Below are 24,189 nucleotides of genomic sequence, written 5' to 3'. Positions count from 1 at the left end.
CCTTAATCGTTCCGTTGCAAAAATCGGCAACGAGCGAACAACTCGGAATGACCCCCAGTGTGCTATCTGCAATACACTATACTTCACACAGTGTGCCATGCACTTTACCTCACATAGTATGCCATCTGCAATGCACTTTACTTCACACAGTGTACCATGCACTTTACCTCACAGTGTGCCATCTGCAATGCACTTTACCTCTCAGTAATTCCTTTGTTATTTATTGAATTGAGTTACTATTTAATATTTATATATGCATTTATTATTTTGAATTGTCTTAATAATCTTTTGTTTTGTTACCTTGATTTGGCCTCTTAATTTATTTAATAGAAGTACAAAGTTGGATGTTGTAAGATTATTTGTTTTATCTTTCCATAGAATAAATATTTCACAGTGAATACAAATGACCACAGATACAGTATATACAGTTGGCAATTTTCACTTGAGATTTTTCTTTAGAGGAAACATGAAAGCATAGTATCTTAAATTCACAACTCTAACTATAATATTTATAAAAATTCCAGTATTCTTTAAAAGCCAGTTTTGTGCTGATAAATATCATTGTAAAGACCTTAAAGGCAGATTATATAAATAATTATATGTATTTTAATAAGACAAACAATAATGTCTGTTTATATATATATATATATATATATATATATATATATATAAAAAAACAACAACCTTGAGTTGGGCTTTTTTTGGGGCTTTTTAGGATTGGTTTGGGCTTGTTTTGGGCTTATTTTTCAGTCATCGGTTGCTTGTTTTCCATTTCAGAGTTGGCAACACTGGTGTAGGCTTGCCTGTGCTGTAGTTCTTGAACTGTACTATACCGACAGCATTTGTATTGTGTTTTGGCTGTGCTGCAACACAGTACTTATGTGTGTAATGTTTATGTATGTTTTTTTGCTTCTTTATGTCAATAAAGACTGCTTTTTCAATCCAATATCTGAAAACAATCAATGTTTATCTTTGATGGCAATAGAAGTGGTATGATATTTGCTGATTTTGAAAGGCAATATCTGATATGTCCCCTATCTGGGAACCATATATTAAATGGCTTTTCAGAAAAGGAAGATGGTAGAAGAGCTTTCAGTACTCGTTGGACCGATGCACATTTCCTATTCTAGCCTCCAAAAACAGATTCAGTTGCATTTTCCAGTGTGTTTTAAATGCGCCTTTGCAAATGTCTTACATCGACAAACTTATTTAGTACTATTTTGCAAATAGGGTTACATTGTTGCAACATTGTGTTCCCTAATTGCTTGATTTTTTAAATGCAACAATTGATAAAGACACCTGATAACTGCTCTGTGGAGTCTTATTTTGCGTCTACTTCTTATCTACATTTAATTCCCTACCTCTAATCAAGGCATTTTTAAATGCTGGGGGCTGCCAGGACGTGAGGCCTACCTAGACTTTAGATCTGAATTTGAATGTACTTGTGTACTAACTTAATTTCCTACTTCTAAATTCATTCCTAAATTCACTACTTACATGAATCCTGTAGTTGGGCATTTTGGGACTTCGATTGTGGGCATTGTTTTGTGTCCAGACCAGCAGCAGGTGGTGTGCATTTGCTGGAAAGGCATCGAAGACCTCCGATATGCTGCATCTCCTGATGTGTGTCTCCCTCAAGTGGCTGTCAGCAAATGCCTGCTAGATACCCCATTCCAAGCTGATTGTGACTTCACGGAACATGCATCATAGAACAGGCATGCTAGAACATGGGTCTTCAACCTGCGACCCTCCAGCTGCTGTGGAACAACACATCCCAGCATGCCCTGCCTCAGTTTTAGCATACCTTAATAGCAAAACTGTGGCAGGGCATGCTGGGATGTGTAGTTTCACAGCAGCTGGAGGGCCACAGGATGAAGACCCATGTGCTAGAGCCAAGCCGCAGGTACATTGAATGCTAGCAAGCTGAATGTTTAAATCCTTTTTGTTCCGCAGCATTCCAATGCGGAAGATTCCATGGAACCAGAGATTATTCCATTGAGAAGGACATGCTGCCTGGATGACTGCACTGTGCAAATTAAGTTACGGAGCCAGTTGGCTTGTGGGTAGCTCTGGTGACTGGGTGGTTGGGTGGGCGGTGTGTCGGAGGTGGAGCACATGCAAATGAATGTGTATCATCCAGCTAGTGAGAGTGAAAACTCATGCAGGAGTGTGCCTGCTTGTCAGTGGGTTATGCACCTTGCCAGACGTCAAATCTACATGGAGCAGCTGGAGGGGACAAGAGCAGGTTTGCAAAATATAGATAGAAGAGCATATATGCTGGCGCATTCTCCATGATTGTGTCAGCTTATGTTTTGGTGCACTGCACTTTCCTCCACTAAGTTTTAGCTGTTTTGGTTAAACGCAAGTGTAGTTGCTTCTCGCCCTTTTGGCTGTGATCTTGTATCGTGGTTGAAGAGTCTGCTGGAGGGATTGTTTTCTTCATTGGCGAGAGACTGAAGATATTCCAGGATGGAAGGCTTGGGAACACTATCCGTTTTTAAGTTGTGGAAGAGTTGAAAGACCGGATTGGACTACATTCTATAGTAAAGGATATCTTTGTATTTATTAATCCTCCCTTTATATGTGTCTGTCTTTCAATAAAGCTTCGGGCTTGTGATTCCCTCACCCTCTTACACTCCACACCCATAGCCTTATTAACTGTTGTATTATTGTATTGTTTAAATGTATAGTGCAGTTCATGATTTATAGTGTAGGCTGGCCTGTGCTGTAGTTCTTGAACTGTACTATACCGACAGCATTTGTATTGTGTTTTATCTGTGCTGCAACACAGTACTTATGTGTGTAATGTTTATGTATGTTTTTTTGCTTCTTTATGTCAATAAAGACTGCTTTTTCAATCCAATATCTGAAAACAATCAATGTTTATCTTTGATGGCAATAGAAGTGGTATGATATTTGCTGCTTTTGAAAGGCAATATCTGATATGTCCCCTATCTGGGAACCATATATTAAATGGCTTTTCAGAAAAGGGAGATGGTAGAAGAGCTTTCAGTACTTGTAGGACCGATGCACATTTCCTATTCTAGCCTCCAAAAACAGATTCAGTTGCATTTTCCAGCGTGTTTTGGATGCGCCTTTGCAAATGTCTTACATTGACAAACTTATTTAGTACTATTTTGCAAATAGGGTTACATTGTTGCAACATTGTGTTCCCTAATTGCTTGATTTTTTAAATGCAACAATTGATAAAGACACCTGATAACTGCTCTGTGGAGTCTTATTTTGTGTCTACTTTTTATCTACATTTAATTCTCTACCTCTAATCAAGGCATTTATAAGTGCTGGGGGCTGCCAGGACGTGAGGCCTACCTAGACTTTAGATCTGAATTTGAATGTACTTGTGAACTAACTTCATTTCCTACTTCTAAATTCATTCCTAAATTCACTACTTACATGAATCCTGTAGTTGGGCATTTTGGGACTTCGATTGTGGGCATTGTTTTGTGTCCAGACCAGCAGCAGGTGGTGTGCATTTGCTGGAAAGGCATCGAAGACCTCCGATATGCTGCATCTCCTGATGTGTGTCTCCCTCAAGTGGCTGTCAGCAAATGCCTGCTAGACACCCCATTCCAAGCTGATTGTGACACCACGGTACATGCATCATAGAACAGGCATGCTAGAACATGGGTCTTCAACCTGCGACCCTCCAGCTGCTGTGGAACTACACATCCCAGCATGCTCTGCCTCAGTTTTAGCATACCTTAATAGCAAAACTGTGGCAGGGCATGCTGGGATGTGTAGTTTCACAGCAGCTGGAGGGCAACAGGATGAAGACCCATGTGCTAAAGCCAAGCCGCAGGTACATTGAATGCTAGCAAGCTGAATATTTAAATCCTTTTTATTCCGCAGCATTCCAATGTGGAAGATTCCATGGAACCAGAGATCCTTCCATTGAGAAGGACATGCTGCCTGGATGACTACACTGTGCAAATTAAATCAAGGAGCCAGTTGGCTTGTGGGTGGCTCTGGTCACTGGGTGGTTGGGTGGGTGGTGTGTCGGAGGTGGAGCACATGCAAATGATTGTGTATCATCCAGCTAGTGAGAGAGAAAACTCATGCAGGAGTGTGCCTGCTTGTCAGTGGGTTATGCACCTTTCCAGACGTCAAATCTACATGGAGCAGCTGGAGAGGACAAGAGCAGGTTTGCAAAATATAGACAGAAGAGCTCTCCAGCCTAGTTTGCTGTCTGTTTCCACTTCTCTTTTCTTGAGCCGCTCCCTTCTATGCCCTTGCGCACTATCCTGACTTCTCCCATCTGCTTACTTTGTGCCTTCCAACGCACAATGCGAACTACAGGTAGTGCTGCAGGGCCCACACCCTTTTACTTGCCATACAGAGCAGCTCTGGAGCTGTTACAGTGCCCAGCTTCTGCAAGAAATCAGCTTGAATGCTTCAGGGGCTGGGGCATAGCCAACATGAGCCCCACACCGAAGGAGGGTGGAGGTGTTTAATGCGAACTAGGGGTCATCCAAGCGCCGCAAAAGGCCGCCATGCCCTGCACGCCCCTTTTCTCTTTTCATATGCAGACGAGGGTTGAAGCCAAATTTGACCCACTGCTTGGATGACATCACCATATGCAAATCCATCTGCTGCAGGCCTTCCCCCAGGAATGCTTGCACTAGTTGTTGCATTTGGTTTGTTGTTTGGGGGTGCTTCAGTATTAGGCAGCCTTCTGCCCTCCCATGTTCATCTGAAAATATGTGTTCTCCCTGCAGTTGTTGTCCCCAGATGAGAGTTCCCTTGTGCTGCCTCAGTTGAATCTTCTTTACTTGACAGAGATGTGCCTGAGCAGCGGCCCTCCCCAGCCCTATCCCAAATCATACTTATTTTGCATAGGAGATACCATGGTCATGAAGATCGTTCTCCCAGGGTGAGGTTCATTCATTGCATTCTGGGTATGCTGACCCCTGTGATTTCCCCAAATGTGGGAAACTTGACTGCATTATTTGTGGTAGTGGGGGACTGTGTTTGTGCTTTCCTCTGGTCAGCTCTGGTAAAAGTCAGATTTCTTTATCTCAGATCTTCCTCTAGCCTTGTTCTTCTTTCGAGAGTTCCCTTGTGCTGCCTCAGTTGGATCTCCTTTACTTGACAGGGGGGTGCCCAAGCAGCGACCCTCCCCAGCTCTTGCCCAACTCCTACTTACCTGCCAGGTGAGATACTATGATCATGAAGGTGCTTCTCCCAGGGCAAGGCTCACCCATTGCACTCTGGGTGTGCTGCCCCTGTGATTTCCCCAAATATGGGAAACTTGACTGCATAATTTGTGTTTCCACTGGTCGGCTTTTATATAATTCAGATCTCTTTGTCTCAGGTCTCTCTCCAGCCTAGTTTGCAGTCTGTTTCCACTTCTTCTTTTTTTGAGCCCCTCCCTTCTATACCCTTGTGCACTATCCTGACTTCTCCTCCTGTCTGCTTACTTTGTGCCTTCCAATGCACAATGCAAACTACAGGTAGTGCTGCAGGGCCCACAAACTTTTACTTGCATTACAGAGCAGCTCTGGAGCTGTTACAGTGCCAAGCTGCTGCAAGAAATCAGCTTGAATGCTTCAGGGGCTGGGGCATTGCCAACATGAGCCCCACACCGAAGGAGGGTGGGGGTGTTTAATGCGAACTAAGGGTCATCCAAGCGCCGCAAAAGGCCGCCATTCCCTGCATACCCCTTTTCTCTTTTCATATGCAGATGAGGGTTCCAGCCAACTTTGGCCCACTGCTTGGATGACATCACTGTATGCAAATCCGTCTTCTGCTGACCTTCCCCCAGGAATGCTTGTACTAGTTGTTGCATTTGGTTTGTTGTTTGGGGGTGCTTCAGTATTAGGCAGCCTTCTGCCCTCCCATGTTCATCTGAAAATATGTGTTCTCCCTGCAGTTGTTGTCCCCAGATGAGAGTTCCCTTGTGCTGCCTCAGTTGAATCTCCTTTACTTGACAGAGATGTGCCTGAGCAGCGGCCCTCCACAGCCCTATCCCAAATCATACTTATTTTGCATAGGAGATATCATGGTAATGAAGACTGTTATCCCAGGGTGAGGTTCATTCATTGCATTTTGGGTATGCTGACCCCTGTGATTTCCCCAAATGTGGGAAACTCGACTTCATTATTTGTGGTAGTGGGGGACTGTGTTTGTGCTTTCCTCTGGTCAGCTCTGGTAAAAGTCAGATTTATTTGTCTCAGATCTTCCTCTAGCCTTGTTCTTCTTTCGAGAGTTCCCTTGTGCTGACTCACTTGGATCTCCTTCACTTGACAGGGAAGTGCCCGAGCAGTGACCCTACCCAGCTCTAGCCCAACTCCTACTTACCTGCCAGGTGAGATACTATGATCATGAAGGTGCTTCTCCCAGGGCAAGGCTCACCCATTGCACTCTGGGTGTGCTGCTCTTGCGATTTCCCCAAATGTGGGAAACTTGACTGCATAATTTGTGTTTCCCCTGGTCGGCTCTCGTATAATTCAGATCTCTTTGTCTCAGGTCTCTCTCCAGCCTAGTTTGCTGTCTGTTTCCACTTCTCTTTTCTTGAGCCGCTCCCTTCTATGCCCTTGCGCACTATTATGACCTCTCCTGTCTGCTTACTTTGTGCCTTCCAACGTCAATGCAAACTACAGGTAGTGCTGCAGGGCCCTCACCCTTTTACATGCTTTACAGAGCAGCTCTGGAGCTGTTACAGTGCCCAGCTGCTGCAAGAAATCAGCTTGAATGCTTCAGGGGCTGGGGCATAGCCAACATGAGCCCCACACCGAAGGAGGGTGGAGGTGTTTAATGTGAATTAGGGGTCATCCAAGCGCCGCAAAAGGCCGCCATGCCCAGCACATACCTTTTTTCTTTTCATATGCAGACGAGGGTTGAAGCCAACTTTGACCCACTGCTTGGATGACATCACCATATGCAAATCCATCTGCTGCAGGCCTTCCCCCAGGAATGCTTGCACTAGTTGTTGCATTTGGTTTATTGTTTGGGGGTGCTTCAGTATTAGGCAGCCTTCTGCCCTCCCATGTTCATCTGAAAATATGTGTTCTCCCTGCAGTTGTTGTCCCCAGATGAGAGTTCCCTTGTGCTGCCTCAGTTGAATCTCCTTTACTTGACAGAGATGTGCCTGAGCAGCGGCCCTCCCCAGCTCTATCCCAAATCATACTTATTTTGCATAGGAGATACCATGGTCATGAAGATTGTTCTCCCAGGTTGAGGTTCATTCATTGCATTCTGGGTATGCTGACCCCTGTGATTTCCCCAAATGTGGGAAACTTGACTGCATTATTTGTGGTAGTGGGGGACTGTGTTTGTGCTTTCCTCTGGTCAGCTCTGGTAAAAGTCAGATTTCTTTGTCTCAGATCTTCCTCTAGCCTTGTTCTTCTTTCGAGAGTTCCCTTGTGCTGCCTCAGTTGGATCTCCTTCACTTGACAGGGGGGTGCCCGAGCTGCGACCCTCCCCAGCTCTAGCCCAACTCCTACTTACCTGCCAGGTGAGATACTATGATCATGTAGGTGCTTCTCCCAGGGCAAGGCTCACCCATTGCACTCTGGGTGTGCTGCCCCTGTGATTTCCCCAAATGTGGGAAACTTGACTGCATAATTTGTGTTTCCCCTGGTCGGCTCTCGTATAATTCAGATCTCTTTGTCTCAGGTCTCTCTCCAGCCTAGTTTGCTGTCTGTTTCCACTTCTCTTTTCTTGAGCCGCTCCCTTCTATGCCCTTGCGCACTATTCTGACCTCTCCTGTCTGTATACTTTGTGCCTTCCAACGCACAATGCAAACTACAGGTAGTGCTGCAGAGCCCACACCCTTTTACATGCTTTACAGAGCAGCTCTGGAGCTGTTACAGTGCCCAGCTGCTGCAAGAAATCAGCTTGAATGCTTCAGGGGCTGGGGCATAGCCATCATGAGCCCCACACCGAAGGAGGGTGGAGATGTTTAATGCGAATTAGGGGTCATCCAAGCGCCGCAAAAGGCCGCTATTCCCTGCACATCCCTTTTTTCTTTTCATATGCAGACGAGGGTTGAAGCCAACTTTGACCCACTGCTTGGATGACATCACCATATGCAAATCCATCTGCTGCAGGCCTTCCCCAGGAATGCTTGCACTAGTTGTTGCATTTGGTTTGTTGTTTGGGGGTGCTTCAGTATTAGGCAGCCTTCTGCCCTCCCATGTTCATCTGAAAATATGTGTTCTCCCTGCAGTTGTTGTCCCAAGATGAGAGTTCCCTTGTGCTGCCTCAGTTGAATCGCCTTTACTTGACAGAGATGTGCCTGAGCAGCGGCCCTCCCCAGCCCTATCCCAAATCATACTTATTTTGCATAGGAGATACCATGGTCATGAAGATTGTTCTCCCATGGTGAGGTTCATTCATTGCATTCTGTTTATGCTGACCCCTGTGATTTCCCCAAATGTTGGAAACTCGACTGCATTATTTGTGGTAGTGGGGGGCTGTGTTTGTGCTTTCCTCTGGTCAGCTCTGGTAAAAGTCAGATTTCTTTGTCTCAGATCTTCCTCTAGCCTTGTTCTTCTTTCGAGAGTTCCCTTGTGCTGCCTCAGTTGGATCTCCTTCACTTGACAGGGGGGTGCCCGAGCAGCGACCCTCCCCAGCTCTAGCCCAACTCCTACTTACCTGCCAGGTGAGATCCTATGATCATGTAGGTGCTTCTCCCAGGGCAAGGCTCACCCATCGCACTCTGGGTGTGCTGCCCCTGTGATTTCCCCAAATGTGGGAAACTTGACTGCATAATTTGTGTTTCCCCTGGTCGGCTCTCGTATAATTCAGATGTATTTGTCTCAGGTCTCTCTCCAGCCTAGTTTGCTGTCTGTTTCCACTTCTCTTTTCTTGAGCCGCTCCCTTCTATGCCCTTGCGCACTATCCTGACTTCTCCCGTCTGCTAACTTTGTGCCTTCCAACGCACAATGCGAACTACAGGTAGTGCTGCAGGGCCCACACCCTTTTACTTGCCTTACAGAGCAGCTCTGGAGCTGTTACAGTGCCCAGCTGCTGCAAGAAATCAGCTTGAATGCTTCAGGGGCTGGGGCATAGCCAACATGAGCCCCACACCGAAGGAGGGTGGAGGTGTTTAATAGAGATGAGCGGGTTCGGTTTCTCTGAAACCGAACCCGCACGAACTTCATGTTTTTTTCATGGGTCCGAGCAGACTCGGATCCTCCCGCCTTGCTCGGTTAACCCGAGCGCGCCCGAACGTCATCATGACGCTGTCGGATTCTCGCGAGACTCGGATTCTATATAAGGAGCCGCGCGTCGCCGCCATTTTCACACGTGCATTGAGATTGATAGGGAGAGGACGTGGCTGGCGTCCTCTCCATTAGAAATTAGATTAGAAGAGAGAGAGAGATTGTGCAGAGTCAGACAGAGTTTACCACAGTGACCAGTGCAGTTGTTGTTAGTTAACTTTTATTTATTTTAATATATATCCGTTCTCTGCTATATCCGTTCTCTGCCTGAAAAAAAACGATACACAGCAGCAGCCAGTCACACAGTGTGACTCAGTCTGTGTGCACTCAGCTCAGCCCAGTGTGCTGCACATCAATGTATAAAAGGCAAAGCTTATAATAATTGTGGGGGAGACTGGGGAGCACTGCAGGTTGTTATAGCAGGAGCCCCCAGGAGTACATAATATTATATTAATTTAAAATTAAACAGTGCACACTTTTGCTGCAGGAGTGCCACTGCCAGTGTGACTAGTGGTGACCAGTGCCTGACCACCAGTATAGTAGTATATTCATTGTTGTATGTATTGTATACTATCTCTTTATCAACCAGTCTATATTAGCAGCAGACACAGTACAGTGCGGTAGTTCACGGCTGTGGCTACCTCTGTGTCGGCAGTCAGAACTCGGCAGGCAGTCCGTCCATCCATAATTGTATTACAATATATACCACCTAACCGTGGTATTTTTTTTTCTTTCTTTATACCGTCATAGTGTCATACTAGTTGTTACGAGTATACTACTATCTCTTTATCAACCAGTGTACAGTGCGGTAGTTCACGGCTGTGGCTACCTCTGTGTCGGCAGTCGGCAGGCAGTCCGTCCATCCATAATTGTATTATTATTATAATATATACCACCTAACCGTGGTTTTTTTTCCATTCTTTATACCGTCGTCATAGTGTCATACTAGTTGTTACGAGTATACTACTATCTCTTTATCAACCAGTGTACAGTGCGGTAGTTCACGGCTGTGGCTACCTCTGTGTCGGCAGTCGGCAGGCAGTCCGTCCATCCATAATTGTATTATTATTATAATATATACCACCTAACCGTGGTTTTTTTTCCATTCTTTATACCGTCGTCATAGTGTCATACTAGTTGTTACGAGTATACTACTATCTCTTTATCAACCAGTGTACAGTGCGGTAGTTCACGGCTGTGGCTACCTCTGTGTCGGCAGTCGGCAGGCAGTCCGTCCATCCATAATTGTATTATTATTATAATATATACCACCTAACCGTGGTTTTTTTTCCATTCTTTATACCGTCGTCATAGTGTCATACTAGTTGTTACGAGTATACTACTATCTCTTTATCAACCAGTGTACAGTGCGGTAGTTCACGGCTGTGGCTACCTCTGTGTCGGCAGTCGGCAGGCAGTCCGTCCATCCATAATTGTATTATTATTATAATATATACCACCTAACCGTGGTTTTTTTTCCATTCTTTATACCGTCGTCATAGTGTCATACTAGTTGTTACGAGTATACTACTATCTCTTTATCAACCAGTGTACAGTGCGGTAGTTCACGGCTGTGGCTACCTCTGTGTCGGCAGTCGGCAGGCAGTCCGTCCATCCATAATTGTATTATTATTATAATATATACCACCTAACCGTGGTTTTTTTTTCATTCTTTATACCGTCGTCATAGTGTCATACTAGTTGTTACGAGTATACTACTATCTCTTTATCAACCAGTGTACAGTGCGGTAGTTCACGGCTGTGGCTACCTCTGTGTCGGCAGTCGGCAGGCAGTCCGTCCATCCATAATTGTATTATTATTATAATATATACCACCTAACCGTGGTTTTTTTTCCATTCTTTATACCATCGTCATAGTGTCATACTAGTTGTTACGAGTATACTACTATCTCTTTATCAACCAGTGTACAGTGCGGTAGTTCACGGCTGTGGCTACCTCTGTGTCGGCAGTCGGCAGGCAGTCCGTCCATCCATAATTGTATTATTATTATAATATCTACCACCTAACCGTGGTTTTTTTTCCATTCTTTATACCGTCGTCATAGTGTCATACTAGTTGTTACGAGTATACTACTATCTCTTTATCAACCAGTGTACAGTGCGGTAGTTCACGGCTGTGGCTACCTCTGTGTCGGCAGTCGGCAGGCAGTCCGTCCATCCATAATTGTATTATTATTATAATATATACCACCTAACCATGGTTTTTTTATACCACCTAACCGTGGCAGTCCGTCCATAATTGTATACTAGTAAACTATCCAATCCATCCATCTCCATTGTTTACCTGAGGTGCCTTTTAGTTCTGCCTATAAAATATGGAGAACAAAAAAGTTGAGGTTCCAAAATTAGGGAAAGATCAAGATCCACTTCCACCTCGTGCTGAAGCTGCTGCCACTAGTCATGGCCGAGACGATGAAATGCCAGCAACATCGTCTGCCAAGGCCGATGCCCAATGTCATAGTACAGAGCATGTCAAATCCAAAACACCAAATATCAGAAAAAAAAGGACTCCAAAACCTAAAATAAAATTGTCGGAGGAGAAGCGTAAACTTGCCAATATGCCATTTACCACACGGAGTGGCAAGGAACGGCTGAGGCCCTGGCCTATGTTCATGGCTAGTGGTTCAGCTTCACATGAGGATGGAAGCACTCAGCCTCTCGCTAGAAAACTGAAAAGACTCAAGCTGGCAAAAGCACCGCAAAGAACTGTGCGTTCTTTGAAATCCCAAATCCACAAGGAGAGTCCAATTGTGTCGTTTGCGATGCCTGACCTTCCCAACACTGGACGTGAAGAGCATGCGCCTTCCACTATTTGCATGCCCCCTGCAAGTGCTGGAAGGAGCACCCGCAGTCCAGTTCCTGATAGTCAGATTGAAGATGTCAGTGTTGAAGTACACCAGGATGAGGAGGATATGGGTGTTGCTGGCGCTGGGGAGGAAATTGACCAGGAGGATTCTGATGGTGAGGTGGTTTGTTTAAGTCAGGCACCCGGGGAGACACCTGTTGTCCGTGGGAGGAATATGGCCGTTGACATGCCAGGTGAAAATACCAAAAAAATCAGCTCTTCGGTGTGGAGGTATTTCACCAGAAATGCGGACAACAGGTGTCAAGCCGTGTGTTCCCTTTGTCAAGCTGTAATAAGTAGGGGTAAGGACGTTAACCACCTCGGAACATCCTCCCTTATACGTCACCTGCAGCGCATTCATAATAAGTCAGTGACAAGTTCAAAAACTTTGGGTGACAGCGGAAGCAGTCCACTGACCAGTAAATCCCTTCCTCTTGTAACCAAGCTCACGCAAACCACCCCACCAACTCCCTCAGTGTCAATTTCCTCCTTCCCCAGGAATGCCAATAGTCCTGCAGGCCATGTCACTGGCAAGTCTGACGAGTCCTTTCCTGCCTGGGATTCCTCCGATGCATCCTTGCGTGTAACGCCTACTGCTGCTGGCGCTGCTGTTGTTGCCGCTGGGAGTCGATGGTCATCCCAGAGGGGAAGTCGTAAGCCCACTTGTACTACTTCCAGTAAGCAATTGACTGTTCAACAGTCCTTTGCGAGGAAGATGAAATATCACAGCAGTCATCCTACTGCAAAGCGGATAACTGAGTCCTTGACAACTATGTTGGTGTTAGACGTGCGTCCGGTATCCGCCGTTAGTTCACAGGGAACTAGACAATTTATTGAGGCAGTGTGCCCCCGTTACCAAATACCATCTAGGTTCCACTTCTCTAGGCAGGCGATACCGAGAATGTACACGGACGTCAGAAAAAGACTCACCAGTGTCCTAAAAAATGCAGTTGTACCCAATGTCCACTTAACCACGGACATGTGGACAAGTGGAGCAGGGCAGGGTCAGGACTATATGACTGTGACAGCCCACTGGGTAGATGTATGGACTCCCGCCGCAAGAACAGCAGCGGCGGCACCAGTAGCAGCATCTCGCAAACGCCAACTCTTTCCTAGGCAGGCTACGCTTTGTATCACCGCTTTCCAGAATACGCACACAGCTGAAAACCTCTTACGGCAACTGAGGAAGATCATCGCGGAATGGCTTACCCCAATTGGACTCTCCTGTGGATTTGTGGCATCGGACAACGCCAGCAATATTGTGTGTGCATTAAATATGGGCAAATTCCAGCACGTCCCATGTTTTGCACATACCTTGAATTTGGTGGTGCAGAATTTTTTAAAAAACGACAGGGGCGTGCAAGAGATGCTGTCGGTGGCCAGAAAAATTGCGGGACACTTTCGGCGTACAGGCACCACGTACAGAAGACTGGAGCACCACCAAAAACTACTGAACCTGCCCTGCCATCATCTGAAGCAAGAAGTGGTAACGAGGTGGAATTCAACCCTCTATATGCTTCAGAGGTTGGAGGAGCAGCAAAAGGCCATTCAAGCCTATACAATTGAGCACGATATAGGAGATGGAATGCACCTGTCTCAAGTGCAGTGGAGAATGATTTCAACGTTGTGCAAGGTTCTGATGCCCTTTGAACTTGCCACACGTGAAGTCAGTTCAGACACTGCCAGCCTGAGTCAGGTCATTCCCCTCATCAGGCTTTTGCAGAAGAAGCTGGAGGCATTGAAGAAGGAGCTAACACGGAGCGATTCCGCTAGGCATGTGGGACTTGTGGATGCAGCCCTTAATTCGCTTAACAAGGATTCACGGGTGGTCAATCTGTTGAAATCAGAGCACTACATTTTGGCCACCGTGCTCGATCCTAGATTTAAAGCCTACCTTGGATCTCTCTTTCCGGCAGACACAGGTCTGCTGGGGTTGAAAGACCTGCTGGTGACAAAATTGTCAAGTCAAGCGGAACGCGACCTGTCAACATCTCCTCCTTCACATTCTCCCGCAACTGGGGGTGCGAGGAAAAGGCTCAGAATTCCGAGCCCACCCGCTGGCGGTGATGCAGGGCAGTCTGGAGCGACTGCTGATGCTGACATCTGGTCCGGACTGAAGGACCTGACAACGATTACGGACATGTCGTCTACTGTCACTGCATATGATTCTCTCAACATTGATAGAATGGTGGAGGATTATATGAGTGACCGCATCCAAGTAGGCACGTCACACAGTCCGTACTTATACTGGCAGGAAAAAGAGGCAATTTGGAGGCCCTTGCACAAACTGGCTTTATTCTACCTAAGTTGCCCTCCCACAAGTGTGTACTCCGAAAGAGTGTTTAGTGCCGCCGCTCACCTTGTCAGCAATCGGCGTACGAGGTTACATCCAGAAAATGTGGAGAAGATGATGTTCATTAAAATGAATTATAATCAATTCCTCCGCGGAGACATTGACCAGCAGCAATTGCCTCCACAAAGTACACAGGGAGCTGAGATGGTGGATTCCAGTGGGGACGAATTGATAATCTGTGAGGAGGGGGATGTACACGGTGATATATCGGAGGGTGAAGATGAGGTGGACATCTTGCCTCTGTAGAGCCAGTTTGTGCAAGGAGAGATTAATTGCTTCTTTTTTGGGGGGGGTCCAAACCAACCCGTCATATCAGTCACAGTCGTGTGGCAGACCCTGTCACTGAAATGATGGGTTGGTTAAAGTGTGCATGTCCTGTTTTGTTTATACAACATAAGGGTGGGTGGGAGGGCCCAAGGATAATTCCATCTTGCACCTCTTTTTTCTTTTCTTTTTCTTTGCATCATGTGCTGATTGGGGAGGGTTTTTTGGAAGGGACATCCTGCGTGACACTGCAGTGCCACTCCTAGATGGGCCCGGTGTTTGTGTCGGCCACTAGGGTCGCTAATCTTACTCACACAGCTACCTCATTGCGCCTCTTTTTTTCTTTGCGTCATGTGCTGTTTGGGGAGGGTTTTTTGGAAGGGACATCCTGCGTGACACTGCAGTGCCACTCCTAGATGTGCCCGGTGTTTGTGTCGGCCACTAGGGTCGCTAATCTTACTCACACAGTCAGCTACCTCATTGCGCCTCTTTTTTTCTTTGCGTCATGTGCTGTTTGGGGAGGGTTTTTTGGAAGGGCCATCCTGCGTGACACTGCAGTGCCACTCCTAGATGGGCCCGGTGTTTGTGTCGGCCACTAGGGTCGCTAATCTTACTCACACAGCTACCTCATTGCGCCTCTTTTTTTCTTTGCGTCATGTGCTGTTTGGGGAGGGTTTTTTGGAAGGGCCATCCTGCGTGACACTGCAGTGCCACTCCTAGATGGGCCCGGTGTTTGTGTCGGCCACTAGGGTCGCTAATCTTACTCACACAGCTACCTCATTGCGCCTCTTTTTTTCTTTGCGTCATGTGCTGTTTGGGGAGGGTTTTTTGGAAGGGACATCCTGCGTGACACTGCAGTGCCACTCCTAGATGGGCCCGGTGTTTGTGTCGGCCACTAGGGTCGCTTATCTTACTCACACAGCGACCTCGGTGCAAATTTTAGGACTAAAAATAATATTGTGAGGTGTGATGTGTTCAGAATAGGCTGAAAATGAGTGTAAATTATGTTTTTTGAGGTTAATAATACTTTGGGATCAAAATTACCCCCAAATTCTATGATTTAAGCTGTTTTTTAGGGTTTTTTGAAAAAAACACCCGAAACCAAAACACACCCGAATCCGACAAAAATAATTCGGTGAGGTTTTGCCAAAACGCGTTCGAACCCAAAACACGGCCGCGGAACCGAACCCAAAACCAAAACACAAAACCCGAAAAATTTCAGGCGCTCATCTCTAGTGTTTAATGCGAACTAGGGGTCATCCAAGCGCCGCAAAAGGCCGCCATGCCCTGCACGCCCCTCTTCTCTATTCATATGCAGATGAGTGTTGAAGCCAACTTTGACCCACTGCTTGGATGACATCACCATATGCAAATCCATCTGCTGCAGGCCTTCCCCCAGGAATGCTAGCACTAGTTGTTGCATTTGGTTTGTTGTTTGGGGGTGCTTCAGTATTAGGCAGCCTTCTGCCCTCCCATGTTCATCTGAAAATGTGTTCTCCCTGCAGTTGTTGTCCCCCGATGAGAGTTCCCTTGTGCTGCCTCAGTTGAATCTCCTTTACTTGACAGAGATGTGCCTGAGCAGCGGCCCTCCCCAGCTCTATCCCAAATCATACTTATTTTGCATAGGAGATACCATGGTCATGAAGATTGTTTTCCCAGGGTGAGGTTCATTCATTGCATTCTGGGTATGCTGACCCCTGTGATTTCCCCAAATGTGGGAAACTGGACTGCATTATTTGTGGTAGTGAGGGACTGTGTTTGTGCTTTCCTCTGGTCAGCTCTGGTAAAAGTCAGATTTCTTTGTCTCAGATCTTCCTCTAGCCTTGTTCTTCTTTTGAGAGTTCCCTTGTGCTGCCTCAGTTGGATCTCCTTCACTTGACAGGGGGGTGCCCGAGCAGCGACCCTCCCCAGCTCTAGCCCAGCTCCTACTTACCTGCCAGGTGAGATACTATGATCATGAAGGTGCTTCTCCCAGGGCAAGGCTCACCCATTGCACTCTGGGTGTGCTACTCCTGCGGTTTCCCCAAATGTTGGACACTTGACTGCATAATTTGTGTTTCACCTGGTCGGCTCTCGTATAATTCAGATCTCTTTGTCTCAGGTCTCTCTCCAGCCTAATTTGCAGTCTGTTTCCACTTCTCTTTTCTTGAGTTGCTCCCTTCTATGCCCTTGCGGCACTATCCTGACTTCTCCCGTCTGCTTACTTTGTACCTTCCAACACACAATGCAAACTACAGGTAGTGCTGCAGGGCCCACACCCTTTTACTTGCCTTACAGAGCAGCTCTGGAGCTGTTACAGTGCCCAGCTGCTGCAAGAAATCAGCTTGAATGCTTCAGGGGCTGGGGCATAGCCATCATGAGCCCCACACCGAAGGAGGGTGGAGGTGTTTAATGCGAACTAGGGGTCATCCAAGCACCGCAAAAGGCCGCCATGCCCTGCATGCCAATTTTATCTTTTCATATGCAGACGAGGGTTGAAGCCAACTTTGACCCACTGTTTGGATGACATCACCATATGCAAATCCATATGCTGCAGGCCTTCCCCCAGGAATGCTTGCACTAGTTGTTGCATTTGGTTTGTTGTTTGGGGGTGCTTCAGTATTAGGCAGCCTTCTGCCCTCCCATGTTCATCTGAAAATATGTGTACCTCCTGCAGTTGTTGTCCCCAGATGAGAGTTCCCTTGTGCTGCCTCAGTTGAATCTCCTTTACTTGACAGAGATGTGCCTGAGCAGCGGCCCTCTCCAGCCCTATCCCAAATCATACTTATTTTGCATAGGAGATACCATGGTCATGAAGATTGTTCTCCCAGGGTGAGGTTCATTCATTGCATTCTGGGTATGCTGACCCCCGTTATTTTCCCAAATGTGGTAAACTTGACAGCATTATTTGTGGTAGTGGGGGACTGTGTTTGTGCTTTCCTCTGGTCAGCTCTGGTAAAAGTCAGATTTCTTTGTCTCAGATCTTCCTCTAGCCTTGTTCTTCTTTCGAGAGTTCCCTTGTGCTGCCTCAGTTGGATCTCCTTCACTTGACAGGGGGGTGCCCGAGCAGCGACCCTCCCCAGCTCTAGCCCAACTTCTACTTACCTGCTAGGTGAGATACTATGATCATGAAGGTGCTTCTCCCAGGGCAAGGCTCACCAATTGCACTCTGGGTGTGCTGCTCCTGCGATATCCCCAAATGTGGGAAACTTGACTGCATAATTTGTGTTTCCCCTGGTCGGCTCTCGTATAATTCAGATCTCTTTGTCTCATGTCTTTCTCCAGCCTAGTTTGCTGTCTGTTTACACTTCTCTTTTCTTGAGCCACTCCCTTCTATGCCCTTGCGCACTATCTTGACTTCTCCCATCTGCTTACTTTGTGCCTTCCAACGCACAATGCGAACTACAGGTAGTGCTGCAGGGCCCACACCCTTTTAGTTGCCTTACAGAGCAGCTCTGGAGCTATTACAGTGCCCAGCTGCTGCAAGTAATCAGCTTTTTACACTTTCTCTTGGTTCTATATATATATATTTTTATTTTTATTTTATTTTTTCCCCCTCCTTCTCCCAAAAGGCCCCCCTCCCTCCCCCCCCTCCCTGTTTTAAATTTTAAAATCTTTAAATATTTAAATCTTCGAATCCTTAAATTGTCTGTTTAATATTTATTTTTTCTTCAATTCTTTTTGTTGTTTAAACAGCAATGTAGTTATTCCAGGGGTTAAAATAATGAAATATAGAAATAATATTAACAAAAATTAAAGGTAAAAATGAATTGATAGAATGATCCCATTAAAAGTAAATAAATAATATGGATGTTAAGCTGAGCGGGTTGGATTCGAACATGGGACTAGCTGCATAGAGTGCATTTGATGTTTCCCCTGCGCCACAAGAACTGCTTTAGTAGTGGCATGGATTTATGTTACCCTAAAAGGTTTTATATAAGTAAATGGGGATCCTTAGTGCTGAGTCTCTGAATTATGTATATGTGATTATAGATATGAGGTATTGATTGAAAGATTATAGGTTAATCTGTATATAGATTATATATTTTCTGTTATTTTTTAAACCACCTTGTTGCTTATTTTATTATTATTTTTAATCACCATGTTGCTTATTTTTATATTATGAAATGCCTTTATATGTGCAATTGCAATTAGAAAGTTGTTCCATATGTGAGTCATTACATGTATGCATCCAATTAGTACATGTATGTATCCAATCAACTAATTAGTAATGCTATTGGTCCGGTGCATTTTAAAAAGAGCCTGCTAGGCTGCTGATGTATCCTCTGACGAAACCGCTCTTGGATAACAGCGGAGAAACGCGTAAGAAAGGTGATTACCGGACACTCTGATTGCTGAGATATAAGCCCGTTCATGAACGAGCTACATCACGGCGGACGTCTGATGTAAAGACAGCGGTGAAGGGGAAAAAGCAATTTGAGACCGAGCAAAAGGAGGTCTCTACCCCACGGCAGGGAGAAATATCCCGACCGCGAGTGCCAATAAGATCCAGCCACGGTTAACGGGGGTCGTAGCATACCGCTGTGTTTCACCAACCATCACAGCGCTCTCCCCCTGTTTTCTTTCATTACTCACGTGAGTTACATATGAACTTTAACTGCAGTAAATAATAAGAATTTACTTACCGATAATTCTATTTCTCATAGTCCGTAGTGGATGCTGGGGACTCCGTAAGGACCATGGGGAATAGCGGCTCCGCAGGAGACTGGGCACATCTAAAGAAAGCTTTAGGACTATGTGGTGTGCACTGGCTCCTCCCCCTATGACCCTCCTCCAAGCCTCAGTTAGGATACTTTGCCCGGACGAGCGTACACAATAAGGAAGGATTTTGAATCCCGGGTAAGACTCATACCAGCCACACCAATCACACCGTACAACCTGTGATCTGAACCCAGTTAACAGCATGATAACAGAGGAGCCTCTGAAAAGATGGCTCCCAACAATAATAACCCGATTTTTGTAACAATAACTATGTACAAGTATTGCAGACAATCCGCACTTGGGATGGGCGCCCAGCATCCACTACGGACTATGAGAAATAGAATTATCGGTAAGTAAATTCTTATTTTCTCTGACGTCCTAAGTGGATGCTGGGGACTCCGTAAGGACCATGGGGATTATACCAAAGCTCCCAAACGGGCGGGAGAGTGCGGATGACTCTGCAGCACCGAATGAGAGAACTCCAGGTCCTCCTCAGCCAGGGTATCAAATTTGTAGAATTTAGCAAACGTGTTTGCCCCTGACCAAGTAGCTGCTCGGCAAAGTTGTAAAGCCGAGACCCCTCGGGCAGCCGCCCAAGATGAGCCCACTTTCCTTGTGGAACGGGCTTTTACAGATTTTAGCTGTGGCAGGCCTGCCACAGAATGTGCAAGCTGAATTGTACTACAAATCCAACGAGCAATAGTCTGCTTAGAAGCAGGAGCACCCAGCTTGTTGGGTGCATACAGGATAAACAGCGAGTCAGATTTCCTGACTCCAGCCGTCCTGGAAACATATTTTCAGGGCCCTGACAACATCCAGCAACTTGGATTCCTCCAAGTCCCTAGTAGCCGCAGGCACCACAATAGGTTGGTTCAGGTGAAAACGCTGGAACCACCTTAGGGAGAAACTGAGGACGAGTCCTCAATTCCGCCCTGTCCGAATGGAAAATCAGATAAGGGCTTTTACAGGATAAAGCCGCCAATTCTGACACGCGCCTGGCCCAGGCCAGGGCCAACAGCATGACCACTTTCCATGTGAGATATTTTAACTCCACAGATTTAAGTGGTTCAAACCAATGTGACTTTTGGAACCCAAACTACATTGAGATCCCAAATTGCCACTGGAGGCACAAAAGGAGGCTGTATATGCAGTACCCCTTTTACAAACGTCTAAACTTCAGGGACTGAAGCTAGTTCTTTTTTGGAAGAAAATTGACAGGGCCGAAATCTGAACCTTAATGGACCCCAATTTCAGGCCCATAGACACTCCTGTTTGCAGGAAATGTAGGAATCGACCCAGTTGAATTTCCTCCATCGGGCCTTACTGGCCTCGCACTACGCAACATATTTTCGCCAATTGCGGTGATAATGTTTTTGCGGTTACATCCTTCCTGGCTTTAGATCAGGATATGGATGACTTCATCCGGAATGCCCTTTTTCCTTCAGGATCCGGTGTTCAACCGGCATGCCGTCAAACGCAGCCGCGGTAAGTCTTGGAACAGACAGGGTCCTTGCTGGAGCAGGTCCCTTCTTAGAGGTAGAGGCCACGGATCCTCCGTGAGCATCTCTTGAAGTTCCGGTTACCAAGTCCTTCTTGGCCAATCCGGAGCCACGAATATAGTGCTTTCTCCTCTCCATCTTATCAATCTCAGTACCTTGGGTATGAGAGGCAGAGGAGGGAACACATACACTGACTGGTACACCCACGGTGTTACCAGAGCGTCTACAACTATTGCCTGAGGGTCTCTTGACCTGGCGCAATACCTGTCGAGTTTTTTAATCATGTGGACGACTTCTGGGTGAAGTCCCCACTCTCCCGGGTGGAGGTCGTGCTGAGGAAGTCTGCTTCCCAGTTGTCCACTCCCGGAATGAATACTGTTGACAGTGCTATCACATGATTTTCCGCCCAGCGAAGAATCCCTGCAGCTTCTGCCATTGCCCTCCTGCTTCTTGTGCCACCCTGTCTGTTTACGTGGGTGACTGCCATGATGTTGTCCGACTGGATCAACACCGGCTGACCTTGAAGCAGAGGTCTTGCTAAGCTTAGAGCATTGTAAATGGCCCTTAGCTTCAGGATATTTATGTGAAGTGATGTATCCAGGCTTGACCCTAAGCCCTGGATATTCCTTCCCTGTGTGACTGCTCACCAGCCTCGCAGGCTGGCATCCGTGGTCACCAGGACCCAGTTCTGAATGCCGAATCTGCGGCCCTCTAGAAGATGAGCACTCTGCAACCACCACAGGATGGATACCCTTGTCCTTGGTGACAGGGTTATCCGCTGATGCATCTGAAAATGCGACCCGGACCATTTGTCCAGTAGGTTCCACTGGAAAGTTCTTGCGTGGAATCTAACAAATGGGATTGCTTCGTAGGAAGCCACCATTTTTACCCAGAACCCTTGTGCATTGATGCACTGAGACTTGGTTCGGTTTTAGGAGGTTCCTGACTAGCTCGGATAACTCCCTGGCTTTCTCTTCCGGGAGAAACACCTTTTTTCTGGACTGTGTCCAGGAACATCCCTAGGAAACAGAAGACAAGTCGTCGGAACCAGCTGCGATTTTGGAATATTGAGAATCCAATCGTGCTGCCGCAACACTACCTGAGATAGTGCTACACCGACTTCCAACTGTTCCCTGGATCTTACCCTTATCAGGGAATCGTCCAAGTAAGGGATAACTAAAATTCCCTTCCTTCGAAGGGATATCATTTCGGCCATTACCTTGGTAAAGACCCGGGGTGCCGTAGACCATCCCTACGGCAGCGTCTGAACTGATAGTGACAGTTCTGTACCATAACCTGAGGTACCCTTGGTGAGAAGGGTAAATTTTGACATGAAGGTAAGCATCCTTGATGTCCCGAGACATCATGTAGTCCCCTTCTTCCAGGTTCGCAATCACTGCTCTGAGTGACTCAATCTTGAATTTGAACCTCTGTATGTAAGTGTTCAAAGATTTTAGATTTTAGATTTAGAATCGGTCTCACCGAGCCGTCTGGCTTCGGTACCACAATAGTGTGGAATAATACCCCGTTCCCTGTTGCAGGAGGGGTACCTTGATTATCACCTGCTGGGAATACAGCTTGTGAATGGCTTCCAAAACTGCCTCCCTGTCAGAGGGAGACGTCGGTAAAGCCGACTTTTGGAAACGGCGAGGGGGAGACGTCTCGAATTCCAATATGTACCCTTGAGATATTACCTGAAGGATCCAGGGGTCTACTTGCGAGTGAGCCCACTGCGCACTGAAATTCATTGAGAACGGGCCCCCACCGTGCCTGAGCTTGTAAGGCCCTAGCGTCATACTGAGGGCTTGGCAGAGGCGGGAAAGGGTTTCTGTTCCTGGGAACTGGCTAATCTCTTCAGCCTTTTTCCTCTCCCTCTGTCACGAGCAGAAAAGAGGAACCTTTTGTCCGCTTGCCAACAAAGGACTGCGCCTGATAATACGGCGTCTTATTTTGAGAGGCGACCTGGGGTACAAACGTGGATTTCCCAGTTGTTGCCGTGGCCACCAGGTCTAAAATACCGACCCCAAATGTCCCCTTTCAAAGGCAATACTTCCAAATGCCGTTTGGAATCCGCATCACCTGACCATTTTACTGGTAGAATTGGACAACGCACTTATACTTGATGCCAGTCGGCAAATATTCCGCTGTGCATCATGCATATATAGAAATGCATCTTTTAAATGCTCTATAGGCAATAATATACTATCCTTATCTAGGATATCAATATTTCCAGTCAGGGAATCCGACCATGCCAACCCAGCACTGCACCTCCAGGCTGAGGCGATTGCTGGTCGCAGTATAACACCAGTATGTGTGTGAATACATTTTTGGATACCCTCCTGCTTTCTATCAGCAGGATCCTTAAGGGCGGCCATCTCATGAGAGGGTAGAGCCCTTGTTCTTACAAGCGTGTGAGCGCCTTATCCCCCCTAGGGGGTGTTTCCCAACGCACCCTAACCTCTGGCGGGAAAGGGTATACAGCCAATACTTTTTAAGAAATTATCAATTGTTATCGGGGGGAAACCCACGCATCATCACACACCTCATTTTATTTCTCAGATTCAGGAAAACTACAGGTAGTTTTTCCCTCACCGAACATAATACCCCTTTTTGGTGGTACTCGTATTATCAGAAATGTATAAAACATTTTCCATTGTCTCAATCATGTAACGTGTGGCCCTACTGGAAATCACGGTTGTCTCTTCACCGTCGACACAGGAGTCAGTATCCGTGTCGGCGTCTGTATCTGCCATCTGAGGTAACGGGCGCTTTAGAGCCCTTGACGGCCTATGAGACGTCTGGACAGGCACAAGCTGAGTAGCCGGCTGTCTCATGTCAACCACTGTTTTTTTTTTTTTTTTTTTTATACAGAGCTGACACTGTCATGTAATTTTCTACAGTACATCCACTCAGGTGTCGACCCCCTAGGTGGTGACATCACTGTTACAGACACTCTGCTCCGTCTCCACATCATTTTTCTCCTCATACATGTCGACACAAACGTGCCGACACACAGCACACACACAGGGAATGCTCTGATAGAGGACAGGACCCCACTAGCCCTTTGGGGAGACAGAGGGAGAGTATGCCAGCACACACCAGAGCGCTATATATATATATACAGGGATAACCTTATATAAGTGTTTTTCCCCTTATAGCTGCTGTATGTTTTAATACTGCGCCTAATTAGTGCCCCCCTCTCTTTTTTTAACCCTTTCTGTAGTGTAGTGACTGCAGGGAAGAGCCAGGGAGCTTCCGTCCAACTGAGCTGTGAGGGAAAATGGCGCCAGTGTGCTGAGGAGATAGTCTTCGCCCCCTTTT

General features: G+C 46.5%; 12 non-coding genes across 12 annotated transcripts; all 12 read left to right on the top strand.

Annotated features, from left to right (window-relative positions):
• Window positions 1-4,840: 4,840 nt before the first annotated feature.
• Window positions 4,841-5,004, top strand: LOC134987142 (U1 spliceosomal RNA). The gene has a single exon (XR_010192866.1). It is a non-coding gene; the product is annotated as a U1 spliceosomal RNA (small nuclear RNA).
• A 152-nt stretch (window positions 5,005-5,156) lies between these two features.
• Window positions 5,157-5,319, top strand: LOC134987108 (U1 spliceosomal RNA). The gene has a single exon (XR_010192834.1). It is a non-coding gene; the product is annotated as a U1 spliceosomal RNA (small nuclear RNA).
• A 675-nt stretch (window positions 5,320-5,994) lies between these two features.
• Window positions 5,995-6,158, top strand: LOC134987090 (U1 spliceosomal RNA). Its single transcript, XR_010192817.1, has one exon. It is a non-coding gene; the product is annotated as a U1 spliceosomal RNA (small nuclear RNA).
• Window positions 6,159-6,310: 152 nt separating this feature from the next.
• LOC134987102 (U1 spliceosomal RNA) lies at window positions 6,311-6,473 on the top strand. The gene has a single exon (XR_010192829.1). It is a non-coding gene; the product is annotated as a U1 spliceosomal RNA (small nuclear RNA).
• A 670-nt stretch (window positions 6,474-7,143) lies between these two features.
• Window positions 7,144-7,307, top strand: LOC134987152 (U1 spliceosomal RNA). Its single transcript, XR_010192876.1, has one exon. It is a non-coding gene; the product is annotated as a U1 spliceosomal RNA (small nuclear RNA).
• Window positions 7,308-7,459: 152 nt separating this feature from the next.
• On the top strand, window positions 7,460-7,622 carry LOC134987109 (U1 spliceosomal RNA). Its single transcript, XR_010192835.1, has one exon. It is a non-coding gene; the product is annotated as a U1 spliceosomal RNA (small nuclear RNA).
• Window positions 7,623-8,292: 670 nt separating this feature from the next.
• Window positions 8,293-8,456, top strand: LOC134987165 (U1 spliceosomal RNA). The gene has a single exon (XR_010192889.1). It is a non-coding gene; the product is annotated as a U1 spliceosomal RNA (small nuclear RNA).
• A 152-nt stretch (window positions 8,457-8,608) lies between these two features.
• LOC134987123 (U1 spliceosomal RNA) lies at window positions 8,609-8,771 on the top strand. Its single transcript, XR_010192849.1, has one exon. It is a non-coding gene; the product is annotated as a U1 spliceosomal RNA (small nuclear RNA).
• A 7,506-nt stretch (window positions 8,772-16,277) lies between these two features.
• On the top strand, window positions 16,278-16,441 carry LOC134987158 (U1 spliceosomal RNA). The gene has a single exon (XR_010192881.1). It is a non-coding gene; the product is annotated as a U1 spliceosomal RNA (small nuclear RNA).
• A 152-nt stretch (window positions 16,442-16,593) lies between these two features.
• Window positions 16,594-16,756, top strand: LOC134987117 (U1 spliceosomal RNA). Its single transcript, XR_010192843.1, has one exon. It is a non-coding gene; the product is annotated as a U1 spliceosomal RNA (small nuclear RNA).
• A 672-nt stretch (window positions 16,757-17,428) lies between these two features.
• Window positions 17,429-17,592, top strand: LOC134987160 (U1 spliceosomal RNA). Its single transcript, XR_010192883.1, has one exon. It is a non-coding gene; the product is annotated as a U1 spliceosomal RNA (small nuclear RNA).
• A 152-nt stretch (window positions 17,593-17,744) lies between these two features.
• LOC134987124 (U1 spliceosomal RNA) lies at window positions 17,745-17,907 on the top strand. The gene has a single exon (XR_010192850.1). It is a non-coding gene; the product is annotated as a U1 spliceosomal RNA (small nuclear RNA).
• The last annotated feature ends 6,282 nt before the right edge of the window (window positions 17,908-24,189 follow it).

Source organism: Pseudophryne corroboree (genome assembly GCF_028390025.1).
Source record: "Pseudophryne corroboree isolate aPseCor3 chromosome 7 unlocalized genomic scaffold, aPseCor3.hap2 SUPER_7_unloc_7, whole genome shotgun sequence".
NCBI lineage: Eukaryota > Metazoa > Chordata > Amphibia > Anura > Myobatrachidae > Pseudophryne > Pseudophryne corroboree.
Note: the sequence above shows the minus strand (reverse complement) of the source record. Positions and strands in the feature narration are given on the sequence as shown.